Source organism: Trichosurus vulpecula, chromosome 1 (genome assembly GCF_011100635.1).
Source record: "Trichosurus vulpecula isolate mTriVul1 chromosome 1, mTriVul1.pri, whole genome shotgun sequence".
In the NCBI taxonomy this organism is placed as follows: Eukaryota; Metazoa; Chordata; class Mammalia; order Diprotodontia; family Phalangeridae; genus Trichosurus; species Trichosurus vulpecula.
Window position 1 is genome coordinate 311120818 of NC_050573.1, and position 22028 is coordinate 311142845.

The window sequence follows — 22028 nt, forward strand, 5'->3', positions numbered from 1 at the left end:
TCAAAAAACCTGTGCTGGCGGCTCTTGTTGCTGGTCTCATTGAGTCTTACACCTTGACAGCTGCTGCTAGCCAAATTATTGTTACAAAAATGATATAGTCATGGCAGGATCTGCAGATTAAAAGGAAAGTATGGAGTTTTGGGGTACTGAGATAGTGGTTGGATGTGTCCCCGTTTTTGGGTTGCTCTTCATACTTGCGGTGGCTATGGTTCTGTGAAGCTCCAGGAGCAGTGGAGGCCTGAAAGAGAATGGGAAAGTAACAGTGATAGTAGTGGTTTCCCACGTGGCCAGAGCAGGGCCCCTGGGAGATAACGTCTTCTGCCCCCTCCCTACCCCACCGGCACTCTGGTGGAGACAGGCAGGAGCAGCAGCTATGAGAAGAAAGCAAACAGAGGCTTGGAGGAGGTGGGGATGGCCAGAGTCAGGGTTTGAGTGGATTTGCCCAGCTCTGGACTGTGCTGGAGGGGTGGATGTCCTGAGATTGTATTGTATGTGGAACCTTAAAACAGGAGTGGAGAATTGCCTTCATACAGACTTGAGAGAAAAAGTAGTGAGCTACCTGTGGGCCGACTTTAGTGAGGTGAGAGCAAGAGTCAGTAGCTACCTGCAGCAGGATTTGGGCAGAAGCCAGGAGTAGCTGGCTCCTGCTGGACTACCAGGAACCCAGGAGCTTAGAATTCAACTCTGAGGCATGAGGAAAACTTTGCAGCAAGGCACTGAGTGTGCTTTTTTGCTGCCTTCTCCTGGGGCTGTTTGGGACCCAGGAGTGAGGGGTGGAGTTGTCTATGGTGGGTGGGGGGAAGTGACCTGGACCCCCAGGGAGTGCACTCTGCTGGCTTTGTTGCCCAGCTGCCCCTCAGGACTTGGAATGGGGGGGGTAGAGCTGGAACAGGGTAGGGAGAACACACCCCCAAGAGAACTTTATTTGGACTTTTTGTTCAAGTTGGGACTTTGGGTGCCAGGAGGAAGCCTGCAATGGCAATGTGGGGAGAAGGACACATCCCTAAGAGAACTTTATTTGGACTTTTTTGTTTGTGTTGGGACTTTGTGAATTAAAATGTGCTGGTACCGGAGGGTGCCAGGAGGAAAACTGCAATGGCAGTATGGGAAGAAGGACACACTCTCAAGAAGGACTTTAATTAGACACTCTGTATTTACTAAAGAAGATTGTGACTCCTTGTGTAACCTAGGGGTAGATGATGTTTGTTTTGCAAACAAGTATTTTGGGAACGACACTGAATGATACTTTTTGTTATGTTGTGAATGTCATGCTTTAGTTCCCTGATCACAAAGTATAATGCCTCTATTTGTTCCAGGATCCATGGCCATTTACATTAGATTAGAACTATATTGTATAAAACCAAGGATTCTGGAAAGGGGTGGAGTGTATTGGTAATTAAGGATGGACCTTTTTACTGTTTTATCTTTTGAAGCACTTAGGTAGTCAAGTGCCTTTGATGAGTCTGGCCTTTGTTTCTTTGATGATCTGCTTACCTCAAGGGAAAGCCTAGTTTACATGGATTTGAGTTGCCTATTTGTCATGCCAGAAGCTTTTAGGTCACATGGGTTTGAGTCACATGTTGTGATGCCCTTTGACCATAAACAGGGTATATAAACTCAGAGGTTGGCATTTTGCCTTTGGGGCTCACTCATAGAAGGAGTGTTGAGACTGTGGGCAAGCCATTGTAATTGCCTCCCTGCCCCCCCACCCCCACCCCGGCTTTGCTAACTCAGACCCATTGGTTCTTCTCTGGTAACTATTGTGATTTGGTCAGACAAATAAGAGGCCTGTCTGTTGATTTGTCTTTATTTGCTCTGTTTAAATAATGTATGTTTGTAATTTGTTTGTATTTGTTCTGAAGTTCAAGGTGCTGGCTTTTTCCCCTAAACTAAGTGAATGATATAAGTATGTGTGATTAAAGTGAGGTTGTTAACCCCTTACAATTGCTTTCCTTAGAAAAGCAGATCAAAAGAACCTGTGCTGGCAACTCTTGTTGCTGATCTTGTTGGGTCTTACACCTCAGCAGTAGCTGCAAGCCACATTGTTATTATAAATTGACACAGAGTTTTGGACATGGTCAATATAAGGGATTTCCTTTGTTTGATTATGTGTATTGGGTACAAGGACTTTGCTTTTGTTAGGAGGAAGAGAGGGATAGGGAAACAAAAAGGAATAAAAGAAAGGAAATGAGATCATTGAAACATTTCTTAAAATACAGAGATAAAAAATAGGAAGACCAAAAAAAAGCATGATAGATAATTTGGACAGCTTTGAAAGTTACATGTTAAATTTTTTACATAATTAAAGAAAAGCAAGCTGTACATAATAGTAATCCACATACATACATGTATACATCTGCACATATAGGGAAATGCTCATTGCATTTAGTTTCTAAATAATTTCAGAATGCAAATGATAATATGATTAATAGTTTAAAATGTTGTCCATAAAGTGGAGTATCTAGAAGACCTCACCATTTATAAGTATTTCTTACTTCACTTGAATTCAATACTAGACATTCTTTATGGTGGTAGCAAACATGATTGGAGGAACATACAATTTCCTATTTTATATTTCATTTGAATTTAATAATCATAGTATCATTACCTAAAATTATCTCCATTATTACATCTCTCATATCATCTATTTCCATAAATGTGTGGAAAACACCTTGTTGGAAGAGAGTATTTAGGAAGAGATTTTATTTTATTTAATCCTGCTTTTTTTTCTTATAATTAAAAAGCACAGAGGTATTTTTTATTCCATCTACCTTTCAGTAAATTGTATGACTCGTAAGGTCTTGTCTTCTATGTATTTTTTCATGAAATACTGCTTGTACCTATATTAAGGATACCTCCAATGTATATGTCAATAATTCTTATAAAAACAGTGTACATATGAAAGATTAGGAATTTGGTTTAGTAATTATTGACATTTTATTGGCTGTCTTTTTCTGTAATAATAAAGAACAGGATTTTCTATTGAAATGGTGATTATCCTGGTGTCTATTCTTTTATCCACCCTCATTTCTCCTTTCTTTTGGTATCAGTGGTTTATTTTATGTGGGATGGATTGAAGTTGTTACAGTTGGATACTTTTATCTTTTCATTTGTTTTCTTTTAATGTGTTATTGACATTGATCTTTGATTTAACAAATAAATAATTTGACTGCACATAGATAGCTGTTTTAGAAATGACTCATATTATGACCTATTTTCCCCCTCTGTTAAAATACAACCTTTTTTTTCTTTTTGGGGGCAGTGTTACATGTTAAGCATTATACCCAATCCCTCATGACTCTCTTCTAGATAAAGTGTTTCTGAATCTGTAGGAAGCATATTTCTGTATAATCTAAAAATAGTTGGCATCTCTTGGTTCTTAATGCTGAACTATGCTTTTATCATTGTGTGTGTGTGTGTGTGTGTGTGTGTGTGTGTGTGTGTGTGTGTGTATGATCCTTTCTTATGACCATCTTTGCATGAAAGTCACAAAGCATTAATAAGTACATTGATTTGGATATTTTTACAATTTCTCTTACTACTTCTTGCCTTGCAACTGATATCAGCACTAAATCTTCTATTATTTTTCTGGAGGCTTTTTGTAAATCCCTATCATGAATACTTCAATATGAAATAACCCAATGTCTCATTAAATTGTGTTTTTTGTTGACTCTGTATGCCCAATAAAACCAAATCCTCTAATTCCTCCATCTGACTGTCCAAAGAGAATCTGTGAGGCATTTTCCAATTTATCTGCAACTTCCTTTTGTCTTTTATCTTCTTCTATAGCAAAATAAATAAATAAATACTAAGGTTGATATAATTTAGTTCCTTTTGAATGTCTACTCATTGGTCACTTGACAAAAATCTTATGTTTGTAAAAATCACAAAAGATAATGTTTACAAATGGGCAAAAAAATAGCAATTCTTTTTACCTACTGCCCCTCCTCCATCCTTCTCTGTCTCTGCCTCTCAGTCTGTCTCTCTGTCTTTCTGTCTCTCTGTCTCTCTCTTTCTCCCCCACTGTTATTTCAGAAGGAAAGTGCTAAGTATTGAGGATTGTTTTGTATTTTCCTTTATTTCTGAGGTTGCCATGTCCTCAAATTTATCAATGTAGGGGCAACCTACTGGTGATGAGTTTCTATTTACTTACCTTGGCTGATCCTAAGAAACTAGATGTTCTGTTGCTGAAACTATCATTGAAGTTTTTCCAGGATAATAGAACCTAGCCTTATAGCAACATTGAGGCATGTAGATAGGTTTTGTGAACATAATATGCAATAATAATAATTATAGGAAGGACCTGTGATATTTTTTTTGTCAATGAGTAGAATTTTGGTGTGGAAAACCCCCCATACCAAGACTGATTAAGACCAAAAATCATCTGACAGAGGTCACATGGAGTTGTTTGAGACACTTAGAAGTTAAGTAACTTCCTCAGGGTCACAAGGGTAGTAGTGTCAGAAAAAGAATTTGAACCCTGATTTTCTCTGACTTCAAATACAGCACTGTATCCAATATACTGCATCTCTTATTATATTGTATAATTATGTATTATATAACAATTATTAAACATTGCTTACATTTTAAGATTATTTCTATATATTCATCTATAAAATTTTTCAAAAGAATTTCGATTAATTACACTCAGCTCAGCCCATCTCCATGACAGTGTTATCAAATGAACTTCTATTTTTGCCCAAGGCACTGCTATATAAAGTCTTCTGAATAAGACTGACTTTGTAGTATGTTAGGCAATTATATATGTGACATATTTTGAGTCCCCCCTCCTGCTATCTGAAATATAAGTTTCAGTGATGTTTTAAATTCCAATTATATGTTCTTCCTTTTAAGATTGTGCCTTACCCTCCTTTGATGTTTCCCTTTTCAATACAGCTGGCAAAAACATCTTAATGAGGATGACTTTTCAGATCACTTTCCTTCATGAAGGACAAGGGAAGCCCAGATAGATTAAAAAAAAGAGAGAGAGATTCAGGAGCAATGCAGGCAGCATTGTGGTGTCTGAAGGGCTGAAAGGGTGGGGTATGGAAGGAGTGCCAAAGGCAAACTTAGCCTACTTAGATCTTTGGAGCTGGGAATGACATCAAATATAATCTCATCCTACCCTTTTGTTTAATAGATGATGAAACTGAGGCCCTCAGAAGAAAAACTTTAAAAGTCTTTCATTCCATAATGAATATTTCAGGTATCATTGGTAAGCAGTAGAGCTGGTATTTGAACCAGGTATCCTAACTTTTGCTCTTTCCATTATGTAATGTGGCCTCTCGATTCTATTTTTGGAAAACTGCCTTGTTAAATTAGGAAAAGCAATTTTTTGGCCAGGGATTAAGAAATCACAAAAATGATGCTGATTTTCCCTATTATCCATTCTTTCCCTAAATGCTCCCATCCCTCTGATTCTACATACTTACCTTATTTCTTCAATATTTTGCTCAGTGTTGGTTTGGTACCTCATTGCTGAAAGAGTTAAGAGTTCTAGGGACCATTCTTCCAATGAGCATGAACCTATAGCCTTAATTAAAATAAGGTCCAAATTTATTCATATATACTTATATCCTGTTTCCTAACTTGAGTTTCTTCCCACTTCAGTGATACTTTGAAAGAGAAAGCACTTTCCTTTAAAAACATTATGATTTTTAATATTATTCTTCATTCAGTTCAATGGTTAAATGTTACCCAGATCTCTCCCTCTTTCTTCTGAATTAAATCTTTCCAAGAAAATGGAAACAGTTCTTCATGAAAAAAAAAAAACACTTTATTGTGAAAAGGTGGTTGAGAAGAGATGTAATCAAAGTCCATATTAATAATAATAATAATAATTAGCATATATGTATTTTTGTATACACACACATATGTGTGTGTATATATGTATATATGTATGTATATATATATATGTATATATATGTATGTATATATATATATGTATATATATATATGTATATATTTGAACTTACCATGGGCCAGGCATATATTATTAAAGGTACAAATAAAGTGGATACAGATTCTAAATTCTGAAATAATAGAACCAAAATGTAAGACTATAAAGCTGAAAATATAGTACTTCAGGGAAAGCAAAAGGAAATATTATTTTATAAAAGTTACAGAACTAATTATCCTTAAAGCTGACACAGGCCAAAAATAGATTTGAGAAAAATTTAAATAAATTAATGTGTGCTAAATCTACAATTGATTATTAGGGGAAACTGTGGAAGTAGTGTGCAGCGGAACATGCAGGCTAACTTTAGAGTTGTATGATCCCAGTTTAAAACCTAGATTGCTGACTTATTGCCTTTGTGATCTTGGGCAAGTCTTTGAAACTGTATACATACATACATACATGCAATACATACATGTGCATATATATTCAATGTGTAAAATAAAAACTTTGAGCTGGTTGCTCTCTATGGTCTCTTTTTAATACTAAATCCTTAATCCTAAATTTGAATCTCAATTCTAGTTTTTATAAGCTTCTATCATGAAAAGCAAACAAGGTATCCAACAAAACGTCTATTTATGCCGTTATTAGATATATACATGACTGAGTAAAAATGATTCTGAAATAGAATGGCATTGATATATGTTTAATATCAGATTTTAATGCTTGCATTTTCTCTCTCTTTCCCTTTTTCCAAGATAATGCAATAAATTTGAGGACAGCTGTGTTTTTTATTATCCTTGGCAAGTCATTGGAATGGAGCAGTCTTTGTGGACAGTGCCTATGACTTTGGCAAAAATAATATTGCATTATTTGATAATCACAAGTATCCCACAAATAAGGGGTTATTATTAAGCCCATTTTAGAGAAGAGAAGATGGAGACTTAGGGGGCTTGCCCAGGGTCACATTGCTAGTAAGTGTTTGAAGCAAGTTTCCAGCTAAGGGAGTTGGGAATTAATTGAAGTTTCAAGATTTTGGTTCCCACAGAACTAGAAATTCCATTCTGGAAGTTTCTTTACTACAGTAGGTGGATAATTGATTCCATTAGTCCTTGCTATGAATGGTAAGTAGCATGATGTAATAGAGATCCAACCTCAGAATCCAGAAGACCTCAGTTCATTTCTGACATCTGACACATATTGTCTATAAGATCAGTCTAGTCAGTTACATAGTAGAAGAGTTACTCTACACTCATAGAGGGAATTTCCTCACTGGAACCTCCCTAGACTCAATGATTCCACATGTCTGTTTTAATCTTTGAGATTAGTGTAGGATTTCCCTTGCAAATATACCCTGAGGCTTTTCAAACAGCAGATTGTTAAGCCTAAAGGCATCTTATGGTATGATTTGGCTCAAAATGTTTTATATTCCTTCATTTCTTCAGGGTCTTCAAATACTATAACTTTAAATAGCATTTGTTAAATTCATGCTGTATACACAATATTGAAAAGAAAACAACCTGCACATATTTTAGTTAAAATAACTAAAAAACAGTGCAATCATGCTTAGCCATTGTGTTAACTCTTATAACCATTCCTAACCAATCTCTGTATTGTACCCAAAGATTTTCATAGAGTGTTAAACAGTACTATTATAGTGTTGTCTTCTTCTTATTGCTAATTATCTTCCATTTCACCATATGAAAAATTCAACTGATGACCGGAGAAGGGGGTGAATTGGGAGTCCTGGTTTTCAAGTAGTGCCTACATTTGCAATGCCTATGTATCTATGAAACTTTGAGAAAACTATTAGCCTTTAGGTTCCAATTAGCTGAAAGATGCCATAGCAACATTTATGTCACTTTTCATATTCAGGAAAACTATTTAATTGGCTTTTCCAAGAATTGAAAGAAGAAATCTGTTTTTTGTGAGGAAACATCAGGGCTCAATCTATCAAAGTTAGAATGTGAAAAATTCATCGCAAACATTAGGAAAACATTTCCAATGTTTTCCCTTGGATGTTTGGTATAATAGGTAGTTGATATGATCCTGCACGTTTATGAGCTAGGCCAGCCTTTTAAAGGACAGATGTTCTGTACTAGGAAAATGAGTGTGAAGGTTCCAAGTGGGATTTACCAAGTGACTCACAAACATTAACTATTTACTATTCAATTATAACTAAAAGTGCTAAGAGGCTGAATCCATTAATATTGAAAATGAATGTGAACTCTTCATGTTAGGCATTACTGAATCCATAATATTAGGCACATATTACATATTTTAATTGCAGGTAAAACCCATAGCCATTTAAATTTGGCTTTTTAATTACTGGCATGATTTAAGGAATAGCTTCATTGAGTAAAGAGACTACTCTGCTTTGCTAAACAATATAGTACTTTCTTATTCTGGGAGTGGTTATTTTAATGACATAAATCTATCTTTATGTAGCAGATGAGAATTACAGGCTTTCTGTCTTTGCTATATTCATCACCTGAGGACCAGACTTTTGGCAACATTGGCTTCCCAGAACTGCAGAATCTCAAGGATGGAAGAGATCATTGAATAAAACTTCTTTATGTTATAAAGCTGGAAACTACAGGCACACAAGACTAAATGACTGGCCTAGGAGATGAAATGACTCAGCTTTTAGCAGAACTGATACTAGGTCTGCTTTCAGTTCCTTTAGTGTGAACTCTACTTTTTTTTTATTAAGTTGAGCTGACACTTTTATGAAATGCTTATTTAACAGGTCAACTTTCCCTCCGCCCCAAACTAGAGTTTCTCCTTGTTTCCATATTGTGCGTGGGTAATGACAAAAACAGCTGCTAAAAAAGCTGAACAGAACAAACTATTTCAAGAGAGTATGGCTAACAGTGGCTTTGGCTTTGATTTTTCTTTCCAAAGGCAAAATGTAAATAAATAAACACACACACACACACACACACACACACACACAGACACACATATACTTACAGATACTCTACAGATCACAACAATGGTTTCGATGCACTAAAGGACTTTGAGTGAGATTTGACAACAGGCACACCCAGGAACTATAAAGATGAGGTGAACTGCTTCTGGGGCTCTCATTGCCCTATCTTCTGGCTGCTGGTTGAGTCTTGAGGGGGAAACTTGCCTAATGCCAAGGAAAGGGACAAGAAACACTGCAGGGCCACTTTGGAAGGATTGTGCACAGGAACTAGCAGGCAAAAAAATGGCATCCATCAGACGTTGCTCAGGGAGGCCACCCCTGTAGCAACAATTTGGTTTGCAGCAGCTGTTGAGGTGTGAGACCCAACAAGACAAGCAACAAGAGCTGCTAGCACAGGTTTTTTGATCTGCTTTTCTAAGGAAAGCAACTGTAAGGGGTTAACAATCTCAGTTTAATTAAACATACATATGTCATTCACTTAGTTCAGGGGGAAAAGATCATCTCCCTGAACTTCAGGGCAAATACAAAACATAAATTACAAACATCAACAGACAGAACTTGTCTGACTCAAATCACAATAAATAGTTACCAGAGAAGCACCAATATTTGTCTGGGTTATCAAAGCCTGGGGCAATTACAATGGCTTGCCCAGAGTCTCAACACTCCTTCCATGAGTGAGCCCCAAAAGTCAAACATCAAGGTCACCTCAGTTATATCCTGTTCAGAACCCTGGAGGCTCTGACCTCATCCAGGCTGGGTGTGTGAAAGTTCCCCATCCCCAGTATCATATCATATACAAGTCAATGACCCTGATTGTCTGATTGTCTTAGTGCTGAGAAACATTCCAGGACAAGATCCCATTTTACCAGCCCCATTCAAACAAAGGCAAGAATCATTAAATGCATTTAAGAGAAGAACAGCAAAAAGCCCCACCCTGATTACCATTACAACCCCGGGGAAGATTTTGCCCTCCAGCAGCTTTAGACTGGCACCATGGCCAGTGCTCACATGGCTGACTTTGTCCTCTGTGTTCCATTTGGCACAGCAAGTGGCAGTATGCTGACCACCTATGATAGTGAAGTAGCCCCTTTTGGTGGCATCAACCACATTATTCATTAGTTCTTTGGTTCCCCAAGCAAAGCCTTCCCACTCAAATACTCCAACAGGTCCATTCCTCACAATTTTTGGTCCAGGGCACAGCTTCCACACATTTCTTGCTGCTCTGGGGGCCATAGTCCCAGCATATCCACCCAGCAGGGGTGCCAGAGGCCAATGTGACTTACCCAGTCTTGGCATTTTCATCAAACTTGTGTGCTGTGACAAAGTCAACTGGCAACGTGATCTTGACACCATTCTTCTCAGCCTTGGCCATCAGGTCTTTGACGATCTTGGGCCCCTCTTCATCAAAAAGAGAAGTTCTAATCTCCATATTATTGAGCACCTTGAGGAAGGTGAAACCCATCCCACCGCCAATGATCTGCTCATTGACTTTGTGTAGCATATTGTTGATCAAGTGGATTTTGTCAGGAACTTTAGCTCTGCCCAAGATGGTCAGGAAGGGCCTCTCAGGGCTCTCTAGGGTCTTGGCAAAATAATTCAGCTCCATTTGCATGAAGAAACTGCATGCCTTCTGTGGCAGATTCACTCCCACCATGGAACTGTGGGCACAGTGAGCAGTACCAAAAGCATCATTGACATAGACGTCCCCCAGCTTGGAGAGAGATGCTTGGAAGGCTTCCACTTTGGCTGGCTCAGCTCAGATCTTATTCCCAGAAGCATCTTTGCATTTTCCTTCTTCTTCTACATGAAAGCAAAGATTCTCCTGCAAAATGATGGAACCATTAGTTGGGTTAGCACAGGCTTGCTCCACTTCTGGGCCCACACTATCCTTCAGGAACAGAACATCTTTGTCTAGCAAAGATTTGAGCTTCTCAGCCATGGGCTCCAAAGAGTATTTGTTACTCATGGGGATAACATCAGGTCAGCCTAAGTGGCTCATCAGAACAATGGACTTGGGTCCATTATCCAAGCAGTAATAATAAGTAGTAATCCAAGAAATCCAATAATTAGCAATCAAAGTAATCCAGTAAGTAGTAATTCAAGCTAGGAAGAGCAGCCTTGATTCTCTGTCTGGTTTTTAGTTATCTCTTTGTTCTTCATGGGAACGTTAAAATCCACCCTCCTGAAGACCATTTTCCCCTTCAGGTCCACCTTGTCCAAGGTCAATTTGCTGGAAGGAGACATGTTGGTGGTGAGGAGATCGTGGGGTGGCTGTGGCTAGGGCTGCAGCTATGAACTGGAGCTTAAGCTACTGGAGCTGGAGAGTAGTAAACCCTGCTTTTTGTTATTTAGTTGCTTCAATGGTGTCTGACTTTTTGTGACAGCAATTTGGGGTTTTCTTGGCAAAGTACTGGAATGGTTTGCCATTTCCTTCTTCAGCTCATTTTACAGATGAGGAAACTGAGGCAAACAAGATTAAATGACTTGCCCAGGTTCACATTAGTAAGTGTCTGAGTTCAGGTTTGAACTTAGGAACATAAGTCTTCCTGACTCTAGCCCCAGCCCTACAGCAACAACAAATTCTACTATAAGCAGTCTTATTTACCTTGTCTTCATGGTAGTGTCATCAACAGCAACTTAAGTCATCTTGAGTGTTTCAGGAGTCACATTTAACATATCCAATAATGTTGATTCAAGTCCCTTCCATGTGAAAGGTTTGTGTTAAATATCAAAGATACTTAGACAAAAGACAGAGATAGCTCGTCCTCAAGGAACTGACATGTATAATACACAGACAAATAAAAACAGGGTTATTTGAGATGGGAAGGAATACTAATGGAAGGCTTTAAATGGAGGTAGCATCTGGGCTAGGTCTTCTTAGCTACAAGTGACATCACTTCTTGTGGGGTATAGGGTTATTCAGGGAAGACTTGTAACTCTGGTGTGAGGGCTACCAAGCTCCTTTTAGGGCTGCTTTCCACCTTTGGCATCCACTTGATATATCCAACTCTTACCTGTGGCTCTTAGAAACTGTAGCATGTACAGTGACCATACCCTAGTAAACTGTTTTGTTAGATGAGCTAAACCAAGTTGAGGGTAACCGAAGGGTGTAAAACCCATAAATGAGTTAAGGGCAGGGTGACTACCGTAATCATGTGAAGTGGATAGAGCTCTGGACCTGGAATCAGGAGGACTCATCTTCTTGAGTTCAAATTTGACCTCAGACACTTACTAGCTGTGTGACCCTTGGGAAGTCACTTAACCCTGTTTGCCTCAGTCATCTCATCTTAAAATGAGCTGGAGAAGAAAATGGCAAACTACTCCAGTACGTTTGCATGAAGAGTTGGACATGACTGAAATGACTGAACTATAACACATATACTCACTGAGAGATAGATAGATGGATAGATAGATAGATAGATAGATAGATAGATAGATAGATAGATACTAACATGTCTGGGGACTTCCCAGATTTAAAAACTCCCACTACCAACACAAGTCAGTAATTTTTCTGTGACTTAGAGTCCTATTTCTTACACATATTGGCTGGGTGACTGGGCAAGTCACTCAAACTATCACTGCTCTAGTCAACTCTCTTACTTTAAGCTATAAAAATGTTACCGACTTGTATGCCATATTATCTTTCATATGCACATAGGAAATGTGTATGTGTGCAATGCATATATAGATTTATATGTTTTATGCACACAAAAATATACGTCTATATGTATCAAGATATTAGAGAAGAATTTCTGTGGGCAGAGACTTAAGTACTTTGTTATATGAGTTTCTGGGATAAGTGTCTTTATTTTTTTGAGGGGGGAAGGCAGGGCAAGTGGGGTTAAGTGACTTGCCCAAGGTCACACAGCTAGTAAGTGTTTCAAGTGTCTGAAGCTGGATTTGAACTCAGGTCCTCCTGACCCCAGGGCTGGTGCTCTACTCACTGTGCCACTTAGTTGCCCCGATAAGTGTCTTTAAACAGTTATTTTCTCTGGACCACAAAAAGGCTATCAGGAAAGGGATAGAGATACATTAGGAAAAGAGGAAGAATCTGGGCCTGTGACTGGATAGGTGAAGAGAAGAGGTAGCATTAGGAACTGGACCACCTCCCTTCCATCTCTAATAGCCTCTCACATTGCCATCACTGACTTTTTCTCCTGTGGATGCTCTTTTGACCCTCAATAGAGTCAGACACTCAACATGTTGTATTGTATATATATATCCCTCTCAAGATAGCCTGTCTTAAGGTAAAAGGAAAAATGATCTGAGATATAGCTTGTAGAAATAAACAGAGTTGGGTGCTGAGGACTATTATTTGCCTGCAGAAATTCTTCTTGACTGCTCTGCCAGACCTACACTCACCTACAGATTTACACACACACACACACACACACACACACACACACACACACACACACACACAGACACACACAATTTATTCATATATTTATTTATGAGGAGGTGTGGTGGATAGAATGCGGGGTCTGAAGACAGGAAGACTCATCTTCCTGAATTCAAGTCTGGCCTCAGACACTTACTAGCTATGTGAGTGGGGGCAAATCTCTTAACCCTGTTTGCCTTAGTTTCCTCATCTGTAAGATGATCTGGGGAAGGAAATGGCAAACCACTCCAGTATCTTTACCAGGAAAACTCCAAATGTGGTCATGAAGAGTCAAACATGACTGAAACAACAGAATAACAAGAATAATCTGTATGGAGAAATTATTTGATTCCATGGCAGAAGCAAATGTGATCACCAAGAGAGAACATGTGGAGAAAGCAAAGGGCTTAGGACAGAACTCTTGTAGTCTCTTAGAAAGTGAAAGAACTAGGAGAAAGTAATGTCAGAGAAGCCAGGTGAAGAATAGATATATGGGAAAAGAATACCTAAAACAAAGACATTTCTTGATTAAAAGAACTGGTTTCTTTTTGTTTCTATATTCCTAGCACATACCACAGTGCTTTGTTCATAATAGGTATTTAATAAAGGTTTGTTGAATTGATTTTAATAAGTAGGGGTTGTTCAATACACTGGACAGATATAGGGAGGTCAAACAGGACGATACCAGAGAAAATGCATTGGATTTAGTATTTATAGGACAACTAGTCGCCACTGAGAAAAATGTATTAAGTCGAGTGGTAGGGTAGAAGTAAGGAAATGAAAAGTGAGTCGGATGAAGAGGAAATTAAATTATTCAACATAGGTGATTCTTTTCTAGATTTCTGAATAGCTGTAAGTCACAGAATAACATAGTCTCCAAAGAATTTAAGTTGAGATCACCCAAAGGGAAGTAGAGAATTACAAGGTGTAGGAAGTAGAGAATTACAAGTATTAAGAATAAGTTAGGTAAATGATACAATTAGATAGGTGTATAACTAGAAAAAGAGGTGAGTCAATCACTTAGCTAGAGTGAAGGATAACTAATGGAAGGCTAACATGTTCTTTTTGGTATCCACTCAGAGTGAGCAGACCTACAAGAAACATTCTCAGGTCACTGGATGTACTTCCTTTAGAGTATATACAAAAAAGAAATGTACATGGTGGGTTTTGAGCTATACTTTTAAAGGGGCTACTCATATCAATTATGTCACAGATCTATCAAAGTATTATAGTAAGCTTGAGGAAATTACAGAGTTAAGTGAAAGTTTTTACTTTTTTTTTCAGGACTAGAGATAAGTAAGAATGTTTATGGGAAGGAGGGAAGAGCTAATAGATAGGGAGAGCCTGAAAATGAGAGAACATATGATCAGTGAGTTGAATTTGAAGAGGAGATAAGAAGGGATGAAGCCATGGGATAAAAAGAATTTAATTTGACAAGGACAGCAATCATCACATTCTCTGAAGCTGGAGCAAAGAAAGTGAAGATGTAGAGGGAATTTCAGGTGTCAAGAAAAGAAGAGTATTAGTTGATAAATTAATTAAAATGATTAATTAGAAATTAATGAAAAATGGTCTCCATTTCAAAATACAAGATAAGACAGGGCCATCTGTTGAGAGAGGGGGTGGGGTGAATTATGAGACTTGAGAAAAAAGGTTTGGAATAACTGACACAGAGAGTATAATTGTCAATCAGAGAAGAATAGAATGATTGCCATGCAGCCATAAGGGTCTAATCAGGGGGCTAGATTAGATAGATATCCTAAGATTAGAAATTAAGTATCTTGAATTTTAGTGGACCCACTTGTCAAGGGTTTGCAACTTTCTACAGCAGTGCTCAGCAACTTGGGACTAGGAGTGGAGAATATGGATTGTGAGTGTGAAACAGTTAAAAAATGGTGGGGCAGAAATGGAGGAATGATACTAGCTGATTAACTAAAGGTATAAGGAAGATATCCAGTGCTACAGATTATATAATGTTTAAATATAGATCTTTAGAGAAGATACAGAATCTTGCTTTTTTCGGGTTAGCAAATGCATCATACTTATATGGGTATAATTTGTGATAATTGATCAACTGGTAATTATAGCTATATTCTGCAGAAAGTGTAATAGTAAGCTAGAATCAATTTTATGTTCATGCATCAATTAGTAATGGTAATGATGAATTTTATATATGATTTATGTTTTAGTATTGAGTAAAGAGAAATGTGAATGAATTGTTATGGGATTTCTGGTGAGTGGTTGAAAGTATAAAAATATGTGTTAAATGACTAGATGGTGAAAGAGGCTGCACCCAGCAGAGCTGCTTGTGGATACTCCAATTGCATGAAGATGCTTCCTGAGGCCAGATGTTTGTGGATGCTGACCTGTCTGAGAGAAATAAGAAAAGAAAACTTTTGAAGACAGAGGAGAATAACCTCTGTGTAAAATGAGCACTGACAGAGCAGATCACTGTGCAGATAAGCAGACATTGATATAACATAGAAAGACAACAACAATAGAAACAGCAGAAATAGAACAATTCCAAAATCTTCTGTCCTTAAAGATCAGTCCTTTACAACTTGGTGTACCATTCAGCATGATGGGAATTTTTAAATCTTTCCAAGGAAATCATAGATGAAGCTTCAGGCTTTTAATAAAATGTTCACTTTCTTGGGATACTGGAAGGAGTGGTTGCTCTGAGTATTTGCATCCACTTTTTAATAACTAAGAGGCTCATTGTTTTTCAGTCATTTCAGCCATACCTGACTTTTTGTGATTCCATTTGGGGTTTTCTTGGCAAAGATAGAGTGGTTTGCCAAAGATAGTAGAATGGTTTGCCATTTCCTTTTCCAGCTCATTTTACAGATGGAGAAACTGAAAGCAAAGAGGGTTAAATGACTTGCCCAGGGTCACATAGCTTTTAAGTGTCTGACCAAATTTGAAGTCAGGAAGATGACTTCAGGATGGGTACTCTATCCACTGTGCCACTTAGCTACCCATCTATGAGATACATATATGTATGTGTATATATGCATATGTAGGCAACACACACATATAGTATTGCATATGAATATATTTATGTGTATATATGTGTGTATACGTGTATACACACATATAAACACACATATATATCTACATATATATCTATATCTATATATATCCATATCTATATCTATATATGTACACGCAAGACATATTTCCAAATTTTTAAAAAAGTGAAATGAAAGTTGCCATATCCTTGCTATGTATACCTTGAGTGTTTTTAAGTGAGCTGGGACTTTACCCACATTTGGTGAAACCTAGGCACAACATAAATGTTGAGTATATCAGGAGATTTTCTTGGAGCTACTGCAGATAGGGGGAATAAGCCAAGGAGAAACTTCTCCCCAACCCTGCTTTGGGATTAAAAATCATCTATCTATCTGTCTATCCATCTATCTATCTATCTATCTATCTATCATCTATCTATTCATTCCCCTTTTGGGCTTAAATCTCATACCTCCCCATACATATGTGTGTGTATATACCTATACATATACCTACACCTACACCTACACCTGTATCCATATCCATATCCATATCTATATCCATATCCATATCCATATCCATATCCATATCCATATCTATATCTATATCTATATCTATATCTATATCTATATCTATATCTATATCTATATCTATATCCATATCTATATCCATCTCTAACTCTATCTCTATATCTATCTCTAACTCTATCTCTATATCTACATCTATATGGGTTTATGAGATTTAATCCCAAAGGAGAGGGAAGTTTCTCTTTGGATTATTGCCTCCTATCTGGAGTAGCTCCAAGAAAATCTCCTCTCAAGATTTATATTGTACCTACTTTTCACCAAGTGTGACTAAAGTCCCAACTCACTTCAAAATACTCAAGATATACATAGCAAGGAGATGACAACTTTCATTTCACCACTTAAAAAATTTGGAAGATGCAAAGAACACAAGAACACACAAGGCACTCCAATAATGCATCACTTCCAACCAAAAAAGGAACTGAATTTGGGATTACCCTCAGGGTGATGCCCTGACATCACAGTAAAATCCCTCTCCTACAAGGAAATATGTAGGTCCTTTCAAACTCATCATTCTACTCTGTGATTTAGTCTCCCCTCACTGTTAGATGCTTTGGCTGCTGCTGAACAAGTTATTTCCTTCCCATCAGACCTATACAATCTGTGTAACTCCCTGGTCTTGCTCTCCACATAGGAACACGTACATATAAATGCACACATATATTTAAGTATAGGTATGAAGTGCTGATATAAATATGGCATACTCAGGTGCATGCAAAGGGAACAATCTGCAACACCTAACTTTGAAAATAATAGAAATCTCCAATTAGAAACCATCTCCAGACTCTTAGGTCTGAAGTGTAGTGACAAAAGATACAGAATTATTTCCAAAGGGTGTTGAAAGTCCCAAGCTCTGTTACCTGTGACTATGTCAAGCAAGAATGATTTGGTAACATAGTTTGCACCGGTTCTGAGCAGTGAAAGGGCTGGTTTCTAATGCCTATTTCTCCAATGGAAGGGAAGAACAGGTACTACATTCTTGTTTTGGCTTTATAAGAACCATGGACACGCTTCTGGAATGTTGACCTAAATATGTTTGGAAACAGAATGGATTTTTTTTTTCAGATTATTACTTTCTCTTGTGTTCTTTTGAACCCCATTCAAGTCAGTAGAGCAGATCACCTCCAGTGGCACAGCCATTCCTTTAGCAGGAAGTCACAAAATTGTCTTTATAATAGATGCTTGTGGGACTTGTGGAAAAACTCTGGAAAGCATTTCTGTGACTGATAAAAATCTTGTCAGTGATGAAATGTTTGATTTATATAACTTCTTTCCATAACAATTATATGATTTTTTAAAAAATTAAAGCACCCTTCCTTGCCAAGAAGATAGCAATCTTTTTATCCTGTCATATAACTTGTCTCTAAAATGCCTATCTTTATAATATGCTGATCATTAGAGTAATACATATTTGATGAAAACTTGTAATAAATAATATTTTCAAGACTCTTTCCAGTCATTGATTGATGTGTATATTGTTGGTCTGATGTGCTCAATGGCAACATAACAAAGTCCCCTGATATTTCTGGTGCCCCCCCGGGGGGGCGCGGAGCACAAATGAGAACTGGCCTGCTTGAAATTCTTTCAGGAAACACAATTCTCTTCTGGTTGCCATTTGCCAGGTGGCAAACATACAAGGCGTTCATTTGCAAATGCAAACTCACCTATTTCTAAGCCTGTTCAGTCTGACGAGGGCATAGTCTATCAAACCAGATCAAGGGGACTTTTTATAGTCCCACAAACATTGCTCTTTATGTACATACATAAAAGGGCTGATAAGAATAGAATTTCCCTCACATGGGAAAGTCCCATAAGTGTAAATACCCAGTTCTGGGAAATTTATTGATCATAAAGGGAATGTGCTATAAACAGAAGTGCCACTAAGTGATTCAGGGTCTATTGATACAGAACACAGAGAGGGCAAAGCGTTGTAGAGAGAATCTCTGGTGCACTCTTTGGGAAAAATCGGTTCAGTCAAAATCTTGATGAGCAGGTTGTTCCATGTTAATAATGAACTAACTCATTCTTGCAGATAGCCCCTTGGCTGTTTGCCCAGGGATATTTAATCCTTTAGGAAGGAGAATAGCTTTGCCAGGGGCTTCTGTTCACCTGTGTCATTTAGAATTGTAGAGGAAAAGCAGAGCTGCTGCAGCATGACTGTATCCACATAGGCCAAAGCAACTGGTTGCTTTGTTCACTAGTTGGATAGCTTATCATATGGGTGAAAATATCAAATTATTCTTTGATTGAAGTATTTCTTGCAAACAGTTGTTCTGGGGGGTTCATTTCAGCCCTAGGAATCAAATACCCTGGTGTTAAAACAGCACATATTCCAGTGAAATCCTTTGTGTCTTGTTTACATTCCTAATTTACCTTTCCACTGCATGCCGTAGACCCTTGGTTTCACTCCCAGAGTTCCCAGGGTAGAATCACTTTTGTCCCTACTTCCCAGATGATCTAGTTATACCTGAGGTTTGGAATGTGCCTGCAACATGATATTTACATGAATGGATCAGCCTGATGGTAGCAAGACGTTGCAGAGAGAGAAGTTACAAATACAGAGTCACTGACTGATCAGAAAAGGTGTAGGTTTAAGAAATATGGAAGCAGTGAGAAGTCAAGAATAGCCATTCACAGTTGAATGTCAGCATTAGATATGGAATAAAAATAATTCAAGTTCATGTAGATATGACACTTGATGGTTTACGGAGCCTTTCTTTACAATCAACCTTTGAGGTCAGTTTTACATGCGTTGTTGTCCTCACTGTACGGGTTGAAACATGATTAACTCAAAGTGGTAAAGTGAACAGTCTATGATTATGTGGCAGCTTAGTTTTCAAGGTGGGATTAAAACCCAGACCATAAATCAGAACTTGAGTAGTTCTATGTTTAGAGTCAGGCCTTTGACAGATCTACCAGTTTTAAAGAGTAGTCATGGTTGGCATTCATCAACTATTATGAAAAAGAAACTTTTTATTTTAATAAATTTATTCATTCATTTATTTATTCTTAGTTTTCAGCATTCACTTTTATGAGATTTTTGAGTTCTAAATTTTTTTCCACTCCCTCCCCTTCTCCCTCCCCAAATCAGTGTGAAATCTTTTATAGGCTATACATATGCAATCATATTAAAATATTTCTACTTTAGTCATTGTGTTGGTAAGCAGAATGGGCTCTTAGCACTTAGCTCAACAAGTGCCCTTGAAGAGTTTGGCTTTTGTTTCCTTTGAATAATTCAGTGTATTTCATTGAGTCTTACTAAGTGCTAAGCCCCAGGCTCTAACCTCTATTAGGTGTTAACCTAACCTATGTGGATGTGAACCTCCCAGGGTCCTAAGGGGAGGGGCTAACTCAAGAGCCAATCATAGCAGCCTAAGTTCTGGTCATTCAGATGACGTTTGATGACATCTGAAGCCCTATAAAAAGAGAGGACAGAGCCATTTGCACAGGGCTGTCACTTGTGGTGGTGCTGAGGCAGAGACTCCAGCAGCTGTAGCTAGGAGCCCTCCAGCTTGTAACCCGGATGCTGAGACTTTGTTAAACTCTGGTAACTATGTATTGGGATTTGAATCAGACAAGGTCTGTCTGTCCATGTTTGTACTTTGTTTGTATTTTATTCTGAAGTTCAGGGTGCTGGCTTTTTCCCTTGAACTAAATGACTGATATTTGTATGCTGAATTAAAGTAAGCTTGTCAAACCCTTAATGTAGCTTTCCTTAGTTAAGCAGATCAAAGGAACCTGGGCTTTTGCAGTGTGTTGGCAGCTTTCTGGGTGCTGGTTGTTGGTGGATTTTGCACCCCCACAGAAGCTGCTAGCTGGATTGTTGAAACAGTCATGTTATGAAAGAAGAATCAGAAGAAAAGGTAAAAAACACAAGAAAGAAAAACAAAAAAGAGAAAATAGTATGCTTCAATCTGTATTCCTCTGTATTCAATCTGTAGACTCCATTTTTCTTTCTTTTCTATCATGACTCTTTTGGAATTGTCTTAGATCATTGCATTGCTGAGAAGAGCTGATTCTAACAAAGTCAATCATTAGACAATGTTGCTGTTACTGTGTACAGTGTTTTCCTGGTTCTGCTCACTTCAATCAGCATCAGTTCATGCAAGTCTTTCCAGGTTTTTCTGAAATCTGCCTGTTCACCATTTCTAATGGAACAATAACATTCCATCACATTCATATACCACAACTTTTTCAGTCACTCACCAGTTTATGATCATCCCCTCCATTTCCAATTCTTTGCCACCACAAAAAGAGCCACCTTAAATAATTTTGTACCTGTGGGTCCTTTCCCCTTTTTTATGATCTCTTTGGGATATAGACCTAGTAGTGGTAATGCTGGATCAAAGGGTATAACACAGTATTACAGCCCTTTGGTCATAGTTCCAAATTGTTCTCCAGAATGATTAAATCAGTTCATAACTCCCCCAACAATGCATATGTGTTCCAATTTTCCCACATCTTTTCCAACATTTATCATAAAAAGAAGCTATTTTAGGGCACAAACTGAACAAGATGAAATATTATTTACTTGATAGTTTAGAGCCACTGTTCTTTTTTCTTCTTTCTTAATTTTCCTGGAACTAAATTTCTACCTCCTGTGTGAAGGGAAATTTTGGGCATTGACTATAACATACTTAGCTGATGTAGGTGCCAAGTAGATGTAGTAGTTGGAATCCTTGTCATATTCCAACTCTTCAGACTGCTTCTTAACTCATTGATTGGCATGTTCATTCTCATTTTGGCCCCAACAAAGCATATGTTTTGATATTATTTATTTACATTTATGAATCAATTATCTCTGATATTCAACTCAGTTTTAAAAAATTATTTATTGAACAAGAGAAACTTCTCTTCTCATAAGGTTTTGTTCATCTCTTTTCATCATCATTATATATATACGCACATGCCATAATATATAGGCTTATATAAACTTCAAGGCTATACAATTTACTAGGAATATAAAAACAATTTAAAAAGTCAATTTTTTACAATATATAAAGTTCACAGGCTAACTTCTAAAATCAATAATACAGTTGAATTCTCAGTTCTGGAAACATAAGCCCACCATTCAGCTTTCCTATGATGCCATTTGAATGCACTTCTCAAGAATTGTTTCAATATTAATTTATTTTGGAAGAGGTAAACCCAAGTCTCTCAGGAACTGTATCTTTCATTTTAATAATTAACTCAGTCTATCAAGAAAGAAATTCTTTTAGTACTTTA

The 22028-nt window shown here is 37.6% G+C and overlaps 1 pseudogene; it reads right to left on the bottom strand.

Annotated features, from left to right (window-relative positions):
* Window positions 1-117: 117 nt before the first annotated feature.
* On the bottom strand, window positions 118-11072 carry LOC118837543 (annotated as a pseudogene).
* Window positions 11073-22028: the final 10956 nt, after the last annotated feature.